Source organism: Gorilla gorilla, chromosome 6 (assembly GCF_029281585.2).
Source record: "Gorilla gorilla gorilla isolate KB3781 chromosome 6, NHGRI_mGorGor1-v2.1_pri, whole genome shotgun sequence".
In the NCBI taxonomy this organism is placed as follows: Eukaryota; Metazoa; Chordata; class Mammalia; order Primates; family Hominidae; genus Gorilla; species Gorilla gorilla.
In genome coordinates, this window is record NC_073230.2 from 57419005 (window position 1) to 57438438 (window position 19434).

Consider the following 19434-nt stretch of genomic DNA (forward strand, 5'->3'; position numbering starts at 1 on the left):
ATCTCTCTTTGGTTTTCTCCCCGTTACTCATTATTTTATTCATTCACTCTATTGCTCATTGATTCAGACATTTGCATATTAATGCACCCACATAATATGTAATGTGTGTACTATGTATCAGGTACTGTCACATGCTTTAATAATCATAATCATACTTAGTTATTATGCAAAATATTATTAATCTCCCCAGTTACATGGCCAATACTAAAGTCAGCAATATTTTTATTAAAGTATGTCATCATATATACAAATGTGAAATGAGATTAAATCCAAATTTCCTAATTTGAACTCTATCACATAAGAAAACTTTCCTACACTGTTAGCAATCTATTTCAAAAGATTCTGGAAGAAAAAACAAACATGCAGAAAACACATAAATTTCAGAAAGACATGCATAGGGCAATGAGTTGATAACAGGTGTAACTATTCATAGTGGGTTGAATTGTGTGCCCCTTCTACCAAAAGAAATATTCAATTCCTAACTTGCTATAACTGTGAATTCGATCTTATTGGGAAATAGGGTCTCTGCAAATGTAATTAAGTTAAGGATGTCAAGGCCACACTGGTTTCAAGTTAGATTTTAACTCTTTGGTATCCTTGTAGGAGAAGGAAGAAGGAGATTTGAGACCCAGAGAAACAGAGGAAGAGGCCATGTGAACATGGAAGCAGAGACTGGAGGGCAATCATGAACTAAAAACCACCAAGGATTGCAGAAGTCACCAGAGGCTGGGAAAGAGGCACAGCCTGGATTCTTCCACAGAGCCTCCACATGGAACCAGTACTGCCAAAACCTTGATTTCAAATATCTGGCCTTAAAAACTGTGAATAAATAATTTCCTATTAAGTCACTCGGTTTGTGGCTATTAGTCATGGCAGCCCTAGAACACTAATATGCTGTCTAACAGAAAATGTGTGGCTCCCTGTCCTAGACTAATATGTCGGATACATAATTTGTGTGATATTTGAGCTCAAGAGAAGACCACCACCTTGGGAAGTAGCAGAGAGCCATTCCCCCTTCCTATATTTCTGTCCCATTCTCCCTTCCTATATTTCTGTCTCTGGTCATACAGTTGGGCTTTCTGGCACGCTGCTGTCTGTGCTAGAGGGTGTGAGGCAGAACATTCCTGTTCATGTGACTGTTCAGGTGGCTCTTTTGCAAGTCCAATGATTCCTATAGGTGGCTTTATTGAGTGTTGAAGTATCCAATAAAGACACTGCTTTTTTCTTATGAGATTGTATTTAAATTTTTAAAAATTTAATTATAAGATAGCCATCAAATATAATAAGGTCTTTATTCCTGAGGAAGTCTAAATGGGAGGATGTAGAATATGGTTACTGTAGAGAAAAATGGGCTAGCCGACTGACATCCCAAGCTAAGCAGATGTGCACACACAGTTCCAGGGTCAGTAAGACTTCCTCCTCCTCAGGTACAGCAAATGGAGAAACAGAAAACTGCTCCCTATAAGCACTTCCTGGAGCAAAATGGGGAGTTGAAACCAGCATGCCCAGTTTAATCTCTCTAAAAATGCCAATTAGAATAAGTTATACATCCTCCCCTGGAGCAGAGCAAGAGAAAGGGTGGTAGATGCCAGACAGGTCTCACCAATGAAGTTGCCTCACCAAGGAAGGAAGAAGAATATCCTGCTATAAAGTCACAAGTCTACATTTGAGAGGGAAAACCCACAGAAGAGCTTAGTGACCTTTCCCAAGACAGCTTTAGCAGTAATTATGACAATTAAAGTGTGCTAAAGTGCTGTGTGAATGAACGATCCAATTAAAAGTCAGTCATTCTTTCCTCAGCGTCCTAACAACTTTTTGTCTATATTTTATCATAGAATTTTGCAAACAGTACTGTATATATTGGTTTACATGTCTGATTTCTCCACTAGACTATGAGAACAAGAACACTTACGTATGTTATTGATTTCTATATTCTTAAATACATTGCATGATTTTGCAGTTCTTTCCTTCATTTAAACCTTATCTCTCTCACTGAATTATTAGCTCTACACAACTTGCTGCACATCGCCTGGAACAACCAGAGCAGTAATCAATAAGGGCTGATTGACATCTTGTTTCCTGCTTGCTTCTTCACTTTTATATAGGGTTTCTGCTTAGATTCTGGTTGACATTTTCCTTGTATTTTGCAGCTCACTGATATGAAAGTGGAAGCAGACTCTTGGAAATTAAAGACCCATGTGAGCATAAATGCTTGAAACCTTTAATTTAAATCATAAAGTGCACTTGAAACCTTTAATATAAATTATAAAGTATGTGCATAAGAGAATATAAACACAAAATGTGGCTTATGAGAGAAATAATCAAATGATATATCAGGAAAATATATACACTGCGATCATGATTGGTTATTATTAGAAAAAGGACTAAAGACTACCTTGGAAAAAGATGAAAATCTTAAAAATGCCCAAACAGGGGCATCTTAATTCGTTAAAAACCACTGGCCCCCAAGGTATTTGAAAACAGTATGAGTAGGAGAAAGGTCAAGTTGATATTTGGAAGTGCCGGCCACTCTTATGTGGTGATTTATATATCCTAGTTTGACTGATTTGAACTTTTCATTTATTCACTCATTCACTCACTTACTTATTCAAGAAATGATTTTCTTATGTGTCAGAAATTGGAATTATCTGCATATGGGAGGCGACTTGGAAGGCAAGTTTATAGATTTTGTGCCTTGGGCAGTTGTTAAAAATGTGTTTTCTCACTAGTTTGCCTCTTCTACGGTATGGTTTCTCTTCAGTTATGAAGAGCTGATGATTTAGACCCACCTTAATCCCTACAATTCCCGTTGGCTCACTGGAAAGGTTGGTTATTCTCAGTGAGTTGAAAAAATATTTTCTTCTGATTCTTCTATTAAAATATTTATTTTTATTAAGAAATAGAATGACTTTGCTTTTATGAAAGGTGTTCATAATTTGTATAAAGCTTAGTAATGTATGTTATTTTAAAATAAACTAATATGAAATTCCTAAATTTGGGCCAGGTGCAGTGTAATCACAGAATTTTGGGAGGCCAAGTGGGGCGAATCACTAGAGGCCAGGAGTTCAAGACCAGCCTGGCCAACATGGTGAAACTCCATCTCTACTGAAAATACAAATGTTAGCTAGGCCTGGTGGCACACGCCTGTAATCCCAGCTACTTAAGAGGCTGAGACACGAGAATCGCTTGAGCCTGGAAGGTAGACATTGCAGTGAGCTGAAATCATGCCACTGCACTCCAGACTTGGTGACAGAGCAAGACTCTGTCTTAAATAAATAAATTAATTAAATTCCTAAATTTGTATTGTATTAAATTTGTGATGTGAAATACAGCCTGAGTGATAGTATCATCACTATACGACGCTTAACATAATGTAACAACATATTTCAAAGTAGTCTTTATGAAATATATTTTATATTTTTAACTAAAAATCTTCAGATATATGAATAAAAATTTTTAAATAAATATTGTTGTATTTCTATTTGTCATGCACCCACTGTTTTGATTCCCTATCAAAGTATCCAGAATTTTTATTTCTAATGATCACAAACAATTTCCTAATGGCAATAAAGACTGAAAATTATATGTAGACTTTTAAAATGCTGAAACATATCTTTATAAGTTGGCAAAATTTGGGCTTTCAGGACAAATTTTCTTCATAGAATCATCCATTCAGAATCTGTTAGAAGAACATTTAAAAAGTAAAATATGTCCATCAACAGATAAGCGGATAAAGAAAATGTGGTACATGTACACAATGGAGCGCTAATCAGCCATTTAAAAAAAATAAGATCCTATCATTTAAAACAACATGGATAGAACTGGAGGTCGTTATGTTGAGGAAATAAGCCAGGTACTGAAAGACAAACTTGACATGTTCTCACTTATTTTGGGGGCCTAAAATTTTAAAACGGTTGAACTCATGCAGATATAGAGTAGGAGGATTGCTACCAGACGCTGGAAAAGGCACTGGCTGCGGCGATGCGGGGATGCGGGGATGCGGGGATGCGGGGATGCGGGGATGCGGGGATGCGGGGATGCGGGGATGGATAATGGGTACAGAAGTGTAGTTAGAAAGAATGAGTAAGATCTGGTATTTGAAGTACAACACGGTGATTTCAGTCAACAGTAATTTATTGTACATTTAAAAATAACTACAAGAGTATAATTGGATTGTTTGTAACACAAAGAAAGGATAAATGTTTGAGGTGATAGCTACTCCTTTTACCGTGATGTTATAATTACACATTATATGCCTCTATCAAAATATCTCACGTACTCCATAAATATATACACCTACAATGTACCCAAAAAAGTAAACGATAAAAAGACCTTATTTTATGGTAGGAGAAAACTAATGTTTTAAAGTGAAAAGAGGCCTTATCATGGAGATCTGAGTTAAATATGAAATATACCATTAATGAATTATAAGAATTCTAGTGGGCATTTTCCCCCTATAGCTTGGGTTTTCCTTCTATTATGTTGTCTATATGCCCAGTTTTGTAGGACTGCCCTTGTACATGCTTCTATCCTGGGTTCCATCATTTTTCTAATTTTTCTTGTTTTTTTTTCTCTAGTTTTTATAAAATTGTTTTGAAGTATCATTGATATAGAAATAGTGATTAGATATAGAAATAGTATATAGATTAAAAGTGAACTGCTTTATCGATTTTCACAAAGTGAACACAACCATGTAAAAGTTCCCAAGATCTAGAGAGAGAATATTAGTGCTTCAGAAGTCCACTTTTTCCACTCCCTGTCCAGGTTACAACCTCCTCTCTAAATAGCCCCTATCTTGACTTATAACCATAGACATGCTTTACCTCTTTTTGAATTTTATGTAAATGTTCTTGGATTCTTTCCCTTAATATTATTTTTTGTTGAGGCTCGTTCATTTTATTGGAGGTTGAAGTTATGCATTGATAATAACCACTGTACATTTTATGAATATATAACAACTAATTTAATCATTTTATTTATTGGTATTTGAGTGTTTCCCTTTTTGCCTATCTTATATATTTCTTCTATGAACAATCTTGTCTATATTTTTACATGAAATTTTATATAATTGGTCTTCTAAATATATATATATATATATATATTTTTTTTTTTTTTTTTTTTTTTTTTTTTTTGAGACGGAGTCTCGCTCTGTCTCGCTCTGTCGCCCAGGCTGGAGTGCAGTGGCGCGATCTCGGCTCACTGCAAGCTCTGCCTCCCGGGTTCACGCCATTCTCCTGCCTCAGCTTCCCGAGTAGCTGGGACTACAGGAACCCGCCATCACGCCCGGCTAATTTTTTGTATTTTTGGTAGAGACGGGGTTTCACCGTGTTAGTCAGGTTGGTCTCGTTCCCCTGACCTCGTGATCCGCTAAATACATTTATATTGCTTCTAAAGTTAGGCTTGAATTTCAGGGTGATAGGCACTGTAAATTTAGAATCCCAAAGTGGTTATATCTGTATAAACCCCACCAGCTGTCTACAAGAGACCAATTGTGCCACATCTGCACCATTGTTGCTATTGTTCATCTTTTTTTATTGTATCTATTTTTGAGCATATATTAGTAATATTATAGTGTAGTTATAATTTGTATTTTTTCCAATAACAAATAATGGTGAAGTTACAGTCATTTGTCAAGTCTCTACTCTGTTCTTTTATTTTTATTACATTTATACATATATGCAAATATTTTCATGTTAGGTCTTGTATCTTAGTTATCTTAACATTTTCTCTTGATAAATAAGTTTCTAATTTAGAATTAAAACAAATTATTAATTTTTTATAGCTACTGCTTTATAAATTCTATTTATGAAATTTTTGCCAAACCGATATCATGAAGATATTTATTCTTTTAGATTTTCTAAAAGTTTTGTGTTTAAATCTGCAATCTATCTGGGATTGGTGACTCATATATTTGGCAAACGACAGGGGTCATGATTCATTTTTTTTCCTTATGTGTACTTAATCGAACCCACATTCAAGAGAACAATTTTTCTACTACATCACAATATTACCTTTGTTCTAAAGCTAATATTTCTATATTGATAAATGTTTTCCAGAACTCTTTATTAAGAAACCATTGACCTACTTGTCTTTCTTTGAGCCAGGGTCACACTTTCTTATACCACCACTTTTAAAACTATGTGATATCACCTCTCACCATTAGGATGGCTACTATCAAAAAATGGAAAGTAGCAAGTGTCAGTGGAGATGTAGAGAAATTGGAACCCTTGTGCACTGCTGATGGGAAAATGGTGGAGCTACTATGGAAAACTATATGGAGGTTTTCCTAAAAATTAAAAATAGACCTATCATATAATCTACCAATCCCACTTCTGCGTATATATCCAAAATATTTCAAAGTAAGGTGTTTGCACCCCACGTTTTTTATTGATCTGTATTCTACCTCAATAATAAAGTGGAAAATTTATTTATAAATTTATGTATTTAAATTTATAAAGTTAAATGTAGGTATAGGACAGGGATCATGTTCTATACCTTTATTGAGGCCATGGACATGACCTGAAAGCTCTCTTCTTTTTAGAGGTGGTTGCACACTCATGTTGATACCAGCACTATTCACAATAGCCAAGAGGCAGACACAACACAAATATTCTTTGATGGAAGAATGGATAAGCAAAATGCAGCGTATACACACAAAAGAACAATATTCTCCCTTAGTAAGGAAGGAAATTTAGTTATATGCTAAAACATGGCTGAAACTTTAGGACATTGTGCTAATTGAAATAACCCAGTCCAGTCACAAAAATACCCATACTGTATGAGTCCACTTATGTAAGTTTTCTAAAGTAGTTAAATTTAGAAAAACAAAAAATAGAATGGTAGTTACCAGGAGTTAGGGAAAGGGGGGGAAAATGAGTTGTTATTTAATGGATATAGAGTTTCAGATTTGCAAGATGAAAAAGTTCTAAAGATCTGTTTCATAACAATGTAAGTATGCATAACACTATTAAACTGCACACTTAAATTATTAAGATGGTAAATTTTATGTTATTTTGGAGGGCATTTATCACAATAAATTTTTTAATACATGTGATATGGTAAATTTCTGTGTCTTCAAGATTTTCTTGGCTATTCTGAACCCTGTGAATTCCCATGCATTTTTAAATTAGCTTATAAATTCCTGTAGAAAAAGTTTGCTGGGATATTTGGGTGGGATTGACTACATTAAATTCTATAGATCAGCCTGAGAAAATCTTTTATATCTACAATTTTAAGTTTTCTAATTATTAAAGATGTTACTTGTCTCCATTTATTTGTTACTTACGTAATCTCTGTTATATAGTTTTCAAGACAGAAGACCCATATACATTTAATAACATTTCTTTCTAAGTATTTAATGTTTTCCAATATTATTGTGATATTTTGTCATTTGTATTTGTTGCTAGTGCATGAAAAGTACTTAATGTTTATATCATGTCCAGCAAGTTTTCTAAATTCATTGATAAACCCGAGTTTACCTTCTGCTTACTTTGGATTTTCTATGTACTCAATTATGTTATCTGAAATATGATGAGGTTTTTTTTCCCTAGTCTTTAAATTTCTTATTTCATTCTTTTTTTTAGTATTTTGGCTAGAACTGAAGTATAATGTTGAATGTAGATGTTAATGGCAGTCATGATTTTCTGTAACTAACTTCAGTAAAATATATTCTCTTTACTCTTTTGGTTTCTGTACTCTATTCTGGACATATTTGATTGATCTATATTCTCCTTCAATAATAAATTCTTTTGTGTTGTCTAGTAGCATGATAAACACATTAGTTGAGCTCTTTTTTATTTCTAAAACTGTATTTGTTTATATATTTCAATTACATGGTAAATTTCTCCATTTTAAATATTTTATCCATCTTTACACTATTTGTAATCATAGCTTTTTAAAATTATTTTCTATTAACTATAATACCTATATCATCTGTGAATTTGTTTGTAGTCTCATTTTATTCTTAGTTTTCAGTCATATGATCCTGTATCTTGGGATGCCTGGTAATTTAAAATGTAATGCCAAATGTTTATAAAAATTGTGCAGATATATGCATATGTTCAGAAGAAAACATTATATACGATTGTTCATAGCAGCAATCTATAACAGGCAAAAAACAGATACATTATAATGCTACAAAAATAGGATAAATAAATGACGATTCTTTCATATATTGGAATGCTATACAGAAATGAGAAAAAACTATTATTACATGTTGCAACAAAAGTAAATCTCATAAAAACAACATTTAACCCCCTCAAGAAAAGAAACTGTAAACAAAAGAGCATTTACTGTACAATTTGATTCAGGTAATTGTGTAAAAATAGGCAAATCAAATTGAGGGTTTTAGACGTTAACATAATGGTTACTTTTGGGTGGATAAAATTCCTGAGTAGGTCTTCTGAAGGGCTGGCAATGACTAATTCTTAACTGTAAGCTGATTATACATCCATAGTCATTTTATGAAAAATCATTGAGTCAGACACTTGTGTTTTGTGAATTTTTCTGTATGTATATTAAACTTTGATAAAATTTAAGGGGAAAAACTACACTGAGATATTTCTTTCATATCAAATTGGCTAACATTCAGATGCTTGACAACATAATCTGTGCTAGAGCACAACAGCAACTCGCATACAAAATGTTAACTGTGTAGAAGAGAATTTCGTGCTATCCAGCAAAATTTCATCTGAATCACAATTTGAGGAACCCGAATTCTGAGTATGTACACCAAAGGCAAACTGGCAAATATCCTGGAGAATGTATGCATATGAAGTTTCTCATATGAAGTACTATATGCAGGAACAAAAGACTGTAAGTGAGCTGAATATCCACCAGTGGGGAACTAGATGAATAAGTAATAATGCAATAATTCCAAAACTAGGTTTTATAAAATAATATATGAATTCATACTGATCTATGATAAATGCAGGACATCTAATTCATGAGAAAGAAAGACTACCAGTGTGCTTTTGATAATGGCAAAGAGATGAATTACAGAAGTATCTTATTAAAATCATTTGACATCTGCTTAAGAGGATTTTTACTTCTGAAGCTACAGTTATGCTGTGTTTAATTGAAAGTTCATAAATAAAAAATCACAGGGATTTTTTTAGACAGCTGTAGATTAATGTTTCCAATCATTGTTTAATTTTCCTTTAAATATGGAATTTATATAAGTTGTCCATTTGTTTATGGTGGAGATCGTGCACACTGGATGCGCCCTAATCATTCCTTTGCATTTTGTTGAGTTTTTGTGTGTTTTTTAGGCTGAATTTTATGCATACTGTGTTAGCTAAATGTTTAATTTTTTATTGGTTCCTAGGGTTCTGTCAGAATCTACCCTTTTAAAATACAATCCATGTGTAAAGGAGCTGATACAATAGCAAAAGCCAAGGAAAGTAACATGAGACAGTTGTCCCAGACTAGCTGATGAGATATGGATCGAGGGAGGAAGGGAGGGGGACAAGGGAGAGCTGTAAACAGCGTGATGAAAAGAGGCAATCAGAGTGTCCAGACCATCCTTCTCATGGCCTTTAAATGGGCTTTGGTCAACCGCAAAACAGATGGGGAGCGTATAAAAAAGCCCTAACTACATAGAATTCTGTAGAGCACAGTGGTTAGAAACATGGACTTTTGTGTGGCTTGCCTCAACTGAATCCTCAGTTGTATCTCTTACAAATTGTAGGTGACCTTATGTGAATTACTGAAACTTCAGCTTTCTTTGGATAGTTACTTTATTTGTAATATGGGAATGATGATAATGTTAGTGACCCCAAAGGAATTAACAAATCCATTAAAGATATGTGTATCAAAACTAGGTTTCACCAAGTGAAACACTTAACATAAAATATTTGAAAAATTTTAAAGCACTTAACTCTGTGCTGCTTCTAACTTAAGCACTAAGTACGTGTGAGCTACTATTATTATTATTACTACGAGTATTGACTCCTCATCTCTGGAGTTAGACTCTCGCTTATTTAACCATCTAAGCCTCTGCTTCTTGTATTTTCTTCACTGAGTAGCTAAACTACAATTAGCTCTCTGTACCAGATTCAGATTCATTATTTTTTTCCTATACCATTAAATAAGTATTACTTAAATGTTATCTATGTGCCTTGCACCATTATGTACTAGCTCTTCCTCATTTGTCAGAATATTTTATTCATGCTTTTTTTAACAAAAAAATCTATTTTTAGCACTTCTTATATTCATCCTTCAACTCTAAGCACTCTGAGGTTAGTTCAGAAAAGCTACCTCTGTGCCCACCACTCGGCAAAGTTAATCAGCTGACTTGATCTCTTATCTAGCTTCAAACATAATGTAAGCATCCAATAAACCAAAGAAAGGGGTATGGAACAATAATGTGCACTAACAGGGAGTTCCAAAGATTATTTCAAGAAAACCCACACAGGCCTAGGGAAGAAGAAAGAAAGTTATTACACGTGTTTCTGCTTCTTCTGTTTTCATAACAGAAAGTTTCTATGCCTTCTGAAATCCTTGTGGATAGAAAGATGATAGAGCAAAAATAATTGAAAAAATATGTTAATAGAAGGCATACAATGGATAAAGATAAGCTTATATTGAATTTATGGACATCATGATCTGAAAACCAGATTGACCCTTTTTTAATTAATAGATTTATTTTCATACTAGGAAGCACGCATACCAATAGAAGGCAGAGCATCAGGCAAACAGATGCAATGCCTTAGGCAATCAAACACTCTATGTAGGGCCATGGTTGAGTAAATTTTAAGAGGCAAGGATTCCTTCCACAAGCAACTAGAATAATAGGCAAAATATATAAAATAACTGGGTTCAGTCATTGGATAACAGGTGGTACAGGATTAGGATCCCCGAAAGAAGGAAACAAACAATATGAGCATCATGGTTATCTCAGTTCTACCTGGAGGCACTTCCCAGATGGCAGTATTGGGACAGGAAGCCTGAAGAAAACACAGTAAGGTTTCTGAGCTGGGAGGACAAATCAGGGCTTGGAGCTATTGAAGTAGCTGGGATTTGCAACAGGCTTCAGAATTCTGCATAAGGATCTCCTCTAGTATTGTGCTATGTCTGTACAGGTCAGGATCCAAAGGTCAGGTGAAAAAAAGGCATCAGAGAAAAAACAGCTACAGGGACGCTGTGAATGGAAAAACAAAGTTTGCACAAAATGATGTTCAAGTTCCAAGCAGGCAGATAGGAGAAACCTTGTTAAGTACCTGGTAGTTCACAAGAGAATCCCGAAAGTTTATACCACAGGATTAAGGTTAATCTAGCCCTACACTGAAGGCTACTCAGAACCAATTTTTTTTAAGCCTTGGGACTCTCAAGCTGATTTACAGTAAACCTGAAGGGAAAAAAAAATAACACTAAAGAGTTTGAATGTTAAAATATGCAATATTTAATGTACAAGGAAAAATATTAGAAATGCAAAGAAGCAGGAAAATTTGATCCATAAACAAGAGAATTACAACTTAACAGAAATGGACACAAAAATAGAAGGCATGATGATATTAGCAAAGAAGCACATTAAGCAACTATTAAAATTATATTCAGAGATTTAAAGAGAAACATTAATGTACTTAGGAGATATTGAACACATAAAAAAGAACCAAATGTAAAATCTAGAGCTAAAAGATGCAATATGTAGAATAAAACTTTTATGGATCAATGAACAGGAAGGCAGGATAATATAAACTCACCAAAAAAAGAAAAAAGAAAGAAATACATAGAAACAAAAAGGAGAACAATGAATAAACAGAGCCTATGTAAACTGTTGGACAATATTAAGTATAATACATATACACTGAATATGAGAGAAAAAAATGAAAGGAAGATTGGAGCAGAAAAATCATAAAATCGTTTGAAGAAATAATGGCCATACATTTTCCAAATCTGGTGATCCATGAAACTCAATGGACTCAGGCGTTATAAACCAAAACCACAGCATATTATTGTCAAATTCCTAAAATTCAGTAAGAAAGAAAAATAATAAAATCAGCCATAAAGAGAAAGACGTTATATACAGAAGAACAAAGATAATCGTTACCACCATATTTCTTGTCTAACACAATGCAAGATAGAACACACTAGAGAAGAAAAATTAAATGCAAAAGCCATCTGCTAACCCAGGATTCAATATCCATTGAAAATATCCTTTAAAAATCATGATGGACATTCCAAATTCACCCTGGAGATGTAGACAGTTGAAAGGAATCTCCACCCCATACTTACAAGAACAATCTTGGGTAAACATGCAAATTAATGCAAATTAGCTAATTAATTTCTCATCAGAGACCTTGTAAGCAAGAACAAAATGGAGCACGGTCTTTAATGTGCTGGGGGAAAATGCTGTACTATATCCAGTGAAAATAAACTTCAAAAGTAATGCAGAAATACTATCTTAGGCAAAATCTGAAAAAATTCTTTGCCATCAGAGGTGCTCTATAAGAAATGTTAAAGTAAGTTATTTAGGTAGAAGGAATAAAATATAGGTGAGAACCTTGAACCTACAGAAAGAAATGAAGAGTGTTTGGAATTGATGACAATAAAATAAAATATTTCTTGCTTATAATTGCTCTCAAGGAACAAACTTTTTATCTCTTAGTCAAGAGAGACCAAAGTACATGAGGGTAAAGGATGTAACTTCATTTTATAATGTGCTGTGTTGGAGCACGCCAGGAGAGACAGGTGATGCCTTTTCCACCTTTCTTTTATCTGGGAATGGAATAAGAATAATGAGGTGGAGGTGGTAGCAGAGGAGAAACTATGTCACCCACACTTATGTCAAGCAGGGGTCGATTTGGAGAGTGTGAACAAAATACGGGGTTGCTTACCCTGCTCTTGCATTTTTCTGTCTGTGCTGTTCTCACATCATTGTGGTACTTCTGCTAACATTTGGCACATGGTGTTGGACATTGCCATTGACCAGAACTCTTTGGAGGTACCAGTATTATTTAGAACATGATCTCTGAGTCTAGACCATTTGTCATAATTTGGCAAGCACTACACCGCTGTGAGAATCTGTTTTTCATATGCCTCACAAGGTACAGTATCATGGTTCCTTCATGACTCAAATTCCTTTAATCTGAAAATATTTGTCAATAAATACTTTCAGCATAGAGGCCTTAAATATCTCAGCAAATATTCTTTGTGGGATTTATGTGGTTAAGCTCACCACCAGTCTTTACTGCACAGAATGTCTCTGAGAATGCCATGATGCTGGCCCCATTCTCTAGAGGGGAAAAATGAGCAGCCAGGGGGGTTGCGTGTTTTCAAGTCCATTAACAAGTTCCAGCTATCTCAGCTGTTGTGTTGGAATGCCCTCACTGAGGATAATAGAGAAAAGAATTGCACAAATACTTATGACAATTGCCTCGGGAAAGCTATTTTGACATACACAGTTACCCAGACCTTATGATTGTGATTCAAGAGAGATCTTAAAATTGATAAGCTTTTAACTAACTCCCTTATTCCCCTTCCTTCAAAATTTATTGAGTATTTACTATGCACTCTTAAGTCTAGGGATATAAAGACAAATGAACCACAGTTTTTAGCTGTGGTTGAAGAAGGAAATGACAGAGGGCTGGCTTTGTTTTCACATCCTGTTTTTGTTGGTTTATTCCCTACAGTCAGTGGGAAGCTCTTGGGTTTTAATAATTGGCTTTCTATTTTTGTTTGTATGGAGGTAACAATTTCCCCAGAACAATTTATAAATCATTACTTATTGCAAATATATGGAGGATTCATGCAGTGGGAGCTGCATGAAGTAGCAGGAAAATATTATCAAGAATACTTCTTATAATAATATTCAGGTCAAATTTTTGGTTCCAGATAAGTGAAAACATTCCAACATTTCCATAAAGGAAGTAGTGGTTAATACTCAATACAAAGGATGTTAAGTTACCTAATTCAAATTACTTTATAGTCTTCTTCCCTTTTCTTTAAATCAATATTAGGAAGTTTATTTTCTTTATTCCCCTAGTGAAACTAAAAAATCAATAATACTATAGAATTACTTGTGTTAACGATAATAAGCTCTCAAAAACAGTAGATCTTGTGCAGTGAAATGCCTGAGCTAAAGGCTGCTGGGCATACCTTATCAAAGGGTAGATTTCGTCTTGACTTTGCCATCCAGGAAGGCTCCTTGGAGGAAGAGATACCTAAGGATGGGTCAGAATTGTTAGGTGAGGTTGGAAATGTAGTAGACAGAGGCTAGCATGTGATAGCGTCATGAGTGAGCACATCCTGCTCCTGGAGAAGTTTCTTGTGGTTTGCTGGCATAATGCACAGAGAGGAGTGGCTGGAGATGAAGCTGGAAGTGGGGCAAGCATGTGCTATAGTAACAGGCTACAGTAACAAGTTTGGACTTCAGCCTGTGGGCATTGGAAAGCCATTGAATGGTTTTACAAATGGAAGTGACATAATTGGGTTCATTTAAAAATGTTCTCTCTGGCTGTAGGATGAAAAATGGACTTGAAGAGACCAAGACAGGAAATGAGAAGACTGGTTTGAAGCAATGCACAGAGAAATGACTGACTCAGATATTTTAAAAGGGCCATTCTCTGGGGCCTGCACAGGCCAATAGCAGACCATCTCAAGTTCTTTGAGCATATACTGTTCAGAGATTTTCCTTCTATAAATGAAAGATGACTCTATAGAAAAAACAAAGAGTTCTCAGTTTATAGTGTAGTTTTAGAGATTTTTAGTTATATCTCAACTGAGAAGTCCACATTTAGAGAACCCTTTAAGACATAATTACAGGTAGGTATCAGGACTATGGGTATCTCAATTGAAGGCAAAATAAATTTTAGTCTCAGCTTGGAATGCCACAGTTAAGCAACACCTTAAGTCGAACTAAGCCTGCTCATATTTTATAATATATGACTAAGAAGCTCATTTTAGGCTTTTCAGAGCACAGTAACAAAGAGAATAAATTCTATTTTTTACACCAGTTTTCAACATTTCCTTCAGGATCAATTATGAGCCAAAAACTGTGCACTAGGGACCCTTTGTATATCTTTCATAAAATGTGCAGTGACATTCAGCTTAACACAATAAGACAAGTCCTCTGTGTATTCAGAGTGTGAACTGCTGAGTGCCAAAACACGATGTTCACATGGGATGATGTAAAAGACCTCTCTAGCAGAGCAAGGATCTCCTCACCAAAATCAAACCTACCACCTTCAAGTCATGTATTTTAAAATGCATTACTTTCCAACTGCAATTTTTATTTTGCAAAAGACTAAGATATAACTTTGACATTAATGGCTTTTTTAATCCTGTTGATTTCTATTAGAAGGTAGATACACCCTTGAGTTTTACTCTTCAAGGGTAGCAACATCTGTGTAGAGTCTTGTGGGAGAAGATATTGTAAGGAGCTACAAGGAACAGAATAAAAGAGAAGGAAATCATCCAAACGTGACCTCTGAAAGCCCTTTTGGTACATGGTAAAATTTACTTTATTTAGACCACTCGACATAATTATATGTAGCTAGATATTATTATGTCAGTATAACACAATTGTTACAATTATAGAACCTATTAGTCCGGGCACGGTGGCTCACGCCTGTAATCCCAACAATTTGGGAGGCCAAGGCAGGCGAAATCACCTGAGGTCAGGAGTTGGAGACCAGCCTGGCCAATGTGGTGAAACCCCATCTCTACTAAAAACAGAAAAATTAGCCAGCTGTGGTGGTGCATGCCCTCAATTTCAGCTACTCGGAGGCTGAGGCAGGAGAATTGCTTGAACCTGGGAGGCGGAGGTTGCAGTGAGCTGGGATTGTGTCACCGCACTCCAGCCTGGGCAACAGAGTGAGACTCCATCTCAAAAAAAAATAAAATAACTTATTTTATTGATAATTACTAACTACAGCCCATACTTTTTTCAAATTCCCTTATTTTTTACTTAACTCCTTCTTCTGAACTAGGAATCCATTCAAGATATTACCTTAGCTTTGGTTGTTCTATCTCCTTAGGCTCCTTTTGGATGTAATGGTTTCTCAGACTTTTTACCTTTTTGAGATAATTTTGGCAGTTTTGAGCCATTGTGGTCAGGTATTATGTAGAACGCCCCTTCACTGGGATTCATCTGATGAGTTTCTTACGATTACACTGGGGTTATGGGTTTGACGACGTGGGACCATGGAAGTAAAGTGTCATCCTTATCAAATCATATCAAGGTAAATGCTATCAATATGACTTGCCACTGTTGATGTTAACCTTCATCACCTGAATGAGGGGAGTTTTCAGGTTGCTCCGCTTTAAAGTTACTCTTTTTCCATCCTTTCCAAACTGTAATTTTTGAAACAAGCCACTATGTGCAGCCCGCACTTAAAGGGTTGAGGATTGTGCTCATAATTCATCAGTGGCTCTGTAAGAATACAGAGGAAAGGAGCCAGAAGGTTTCTGCTTAATGCATGTTGCCTCATCTTTTTTTATTACTATGTACAAAGATGTTTTTACACATAGACACTTGGTACTGTATTAATAAATTCAGTGTGTAGCTTCAAAGTAAAATAAATTATTAAAGTATTTGGAACTTTGTCTATATAGGGCATTTGTCTATTCTCCTGAATTCATTTGTTTATATTAGTATGAGCTCATAGATATGCACTTTATACTTTAGGTAATAACCCATGCTACTTACCTGGGACCATTGCTGCTCAAGTTTTTCCAGCCTTGGTGATAGGCGATGCTTTCAGTTAGCTCCTGTCCCTTTGACATACTCCCATCATGTGGGAATTTTATTTGAACACTTCCTTACATTGGGCACTAAAAGAGGCCCCCGACTCCTCTTGTCTATTTCCTGCCCCAGTCTTAGAATGAGTGATTTCTCTAAGGAGCTCCAGTTCCCTTCACTGGGGAATAGTATTAGAAACCAAGATCTGGGCAGCAGGTGTGTTCACTGCTAGTAGCGTAGCCTAAGCTCTCTCAGCTGACAGCAGGGAAATATATTTGTATACTAGCCCATATATAAACACATGTCTATACACATTTCTATATGTACACATCTGTATCTATATTAAACTAAATATGAGTTTATACTGACATTGCCAAGCCTAATCCATTGCCACATAAGTCATCCCAGCCTTCTCCCCTTGCTTATTTGTAAACTCGGTCTCTAAGAGTGAGAAACCTGGCTTACATCATCAGCCATTAGCTTACTAAGTTGTTCATTCTAGTGTACATGGGTATACCACTACCAGCACTGTTAACCAAAGCCCTGTGAATACTCCACTCATTTCCAGAATTGCTAAGGTCACGACCCTTCCTCCACCCCTTTCTGTTAAGTCGGTGTATACATTTGTAGTACAATTAGATTATTATGTCATATTCGAAGTTCCATCCTGGATTCTGTCAACCTCTTATTTTTATAACACATATCTTTTTTTTTCTTGTTTTTTTGAGACAGAATTTTGTTCTATCACCCAGGCTGGAGTGCAGTGGCACAATTACAGCTCACGACAGCCTTGACCTCCTGGGCTCAAGCAATCCTCCCATCTCAGCCTCTTAAGCAGCTAGGGCATGCCACCATGCCTAACTAATTTTTTTTTTATGTTTTGTGGAGACAAGGTTTGCTGTGTTTCCTAGACTGGTCTCAAATTTTTGGGCTCGATGCATTATTTTTAAAATTAATTTTTAATACATTAAGATTATTCCCCGTACTATAAAGTTCTATGGGTTTTGACAAATGCATACTGTCATGTGTCCACCATAATGGTGCAATACAACATAGTTTCAGAGCGCTAAAACATTCTTTTCTTCACCTATTCCACCCTCCCCTGAAGCAAACTCCTGTTAACCATTTATCTCTTTACTATATCTATAGTTTGACTTTTCTAGAATATCACATATTTGGAATCATACAATATCTGGCTCTTTGAAATTCATCTCTATCAATTAGTAATATGTACTGAAGTTTCATACATGCATTTTGTAGCTTGATTACTCATTTCTTTTTCTCACTGAATAATATTCCATTGTCTTTATTCCACAGTTTGTATATCCAGTCACCTATTAAAGGACATCTTAGTTGCTCTCAGTTTTTACAACTACAAATAAAGCTACTTTAAACATTTCTGTGAATGTTTTACTGTGGACATGTTTTTAATTCATTTGTGTAAATACCTAGGAACATGATTTCTGGATTATAAGTCTATGTTTAACTTGGTAAGAAACTGCCAGACTATTTTCTAAAGTGGCTGTAGCAATCTGAAAAAGGACTATATTAAACAACCAAAGCTAAGAATAATTCATGGTCCCAAGGAATAATAGAAATCTAAAAGTTTGGAAAACATGATCAAGAATAATCAAGAAAAACTTCCCAGACCATGCTAGAGATCTAGACATCCAAATACAAGCAGCTCAAAGAACACCAGGGAAATTTATTGCAAAAAGATCATTTACTAGGCACATAGTTATCAGGTTATCTAAAGTCAAGATGAAGGAAAGAATTTTAAGAGCTGTGAGGCAAAAGCATCAGGTAACATATAAAGAAAAACCTATCAGATTAACAGCAGATTTCTTAGCAGAAACCCTACAAACTAGAAGGGATTAGGGCCCTATCTTTAGGCTCCTTAAACAAAATCAGCCAAGAATTTTATATCCAACAAAACTAAGCTTCATAAATGAAGGAAGGATACCATATTTTTCACACAAACAAATGCTGAAAGAATTCACCACTACCAAGCCAGCATTACAACAGCTGCTAAAGGGAGCTGTAAATCTTGAAATAATTCCTTGAAATACACCAAAATAGAACCTCCTTAAAACATAAATCTCACAAGACCTATAAAACAAAAACACAATAAAAAAAACTTAAGGTATTCAGGCAGCAACTAGCATAATGAATAGAATAGTATCTCACATCTCAATACTAATATTGAATGTAAATGGCCTAAATGCTCCACTTAAAAGACACAGAATGGTAGAAAGGATAAGAATTCACTAAGCAAATATCTGCTGTCTTCTAGAGACTCACCTAACACATAAGGACTCACATAATCTCAAGGTAAAGGGGTGGGAAAAGATATTTCATGCACATGGACACCAAAAGTGAGCAGGAGTAGCTATTCTTACATCAGACAAAACAAACTTTAAAGCAACAGCAAACAGAAAAGACAAAGAGGGACATTATATACTTATAAAAGGACTTGTCCAACAGGAAAATAATCACAGTCCTAAATATATATGCACCTAACATTGGAGCTCCAAAATTTATAAAATAGTTACTATTAGACCTAAGAAATGAGGTAGATAGCAACACAATAACAGTGGAGAACTTTAATACTCCCCTGACAGCACTAGATAAGTCATCAAGAGAGAATGTTAGCAAAGAAACAATGTATTTAAATTATACCTTAGAACAAATAGACTTAATAGTATTTACAGAACATTCTACCCAACAACTGCAGAATATAAATTCTATTCATT

The 19434-nt window shown here is 35.2% G+C and overlaps 1 long non-coding RNA gene across 2 annotated transcripts in view; it reads left to right on the forward strand.

Moving 5' to 3' along the window:
• Positions 1 to 701, forward strand: part of LOC129534716 (uncharacterized) — a 228557-nt gene extending 227856 nt beyond the window's left edge. For both annotated transcript variants that reach the window (XR_010134526.1, XR_008681402.2), the window contains exon 3: positions 604 to 701. This is a non-coding gene — a long non-coding RNA (uncharacterized lncRNA). The remainder of the gene's footprint in view (positions 1 to 603) is intronic.
• The last annotated feature ends 18733 nt before the right edge of the window (positions 702 to 19434 follow it).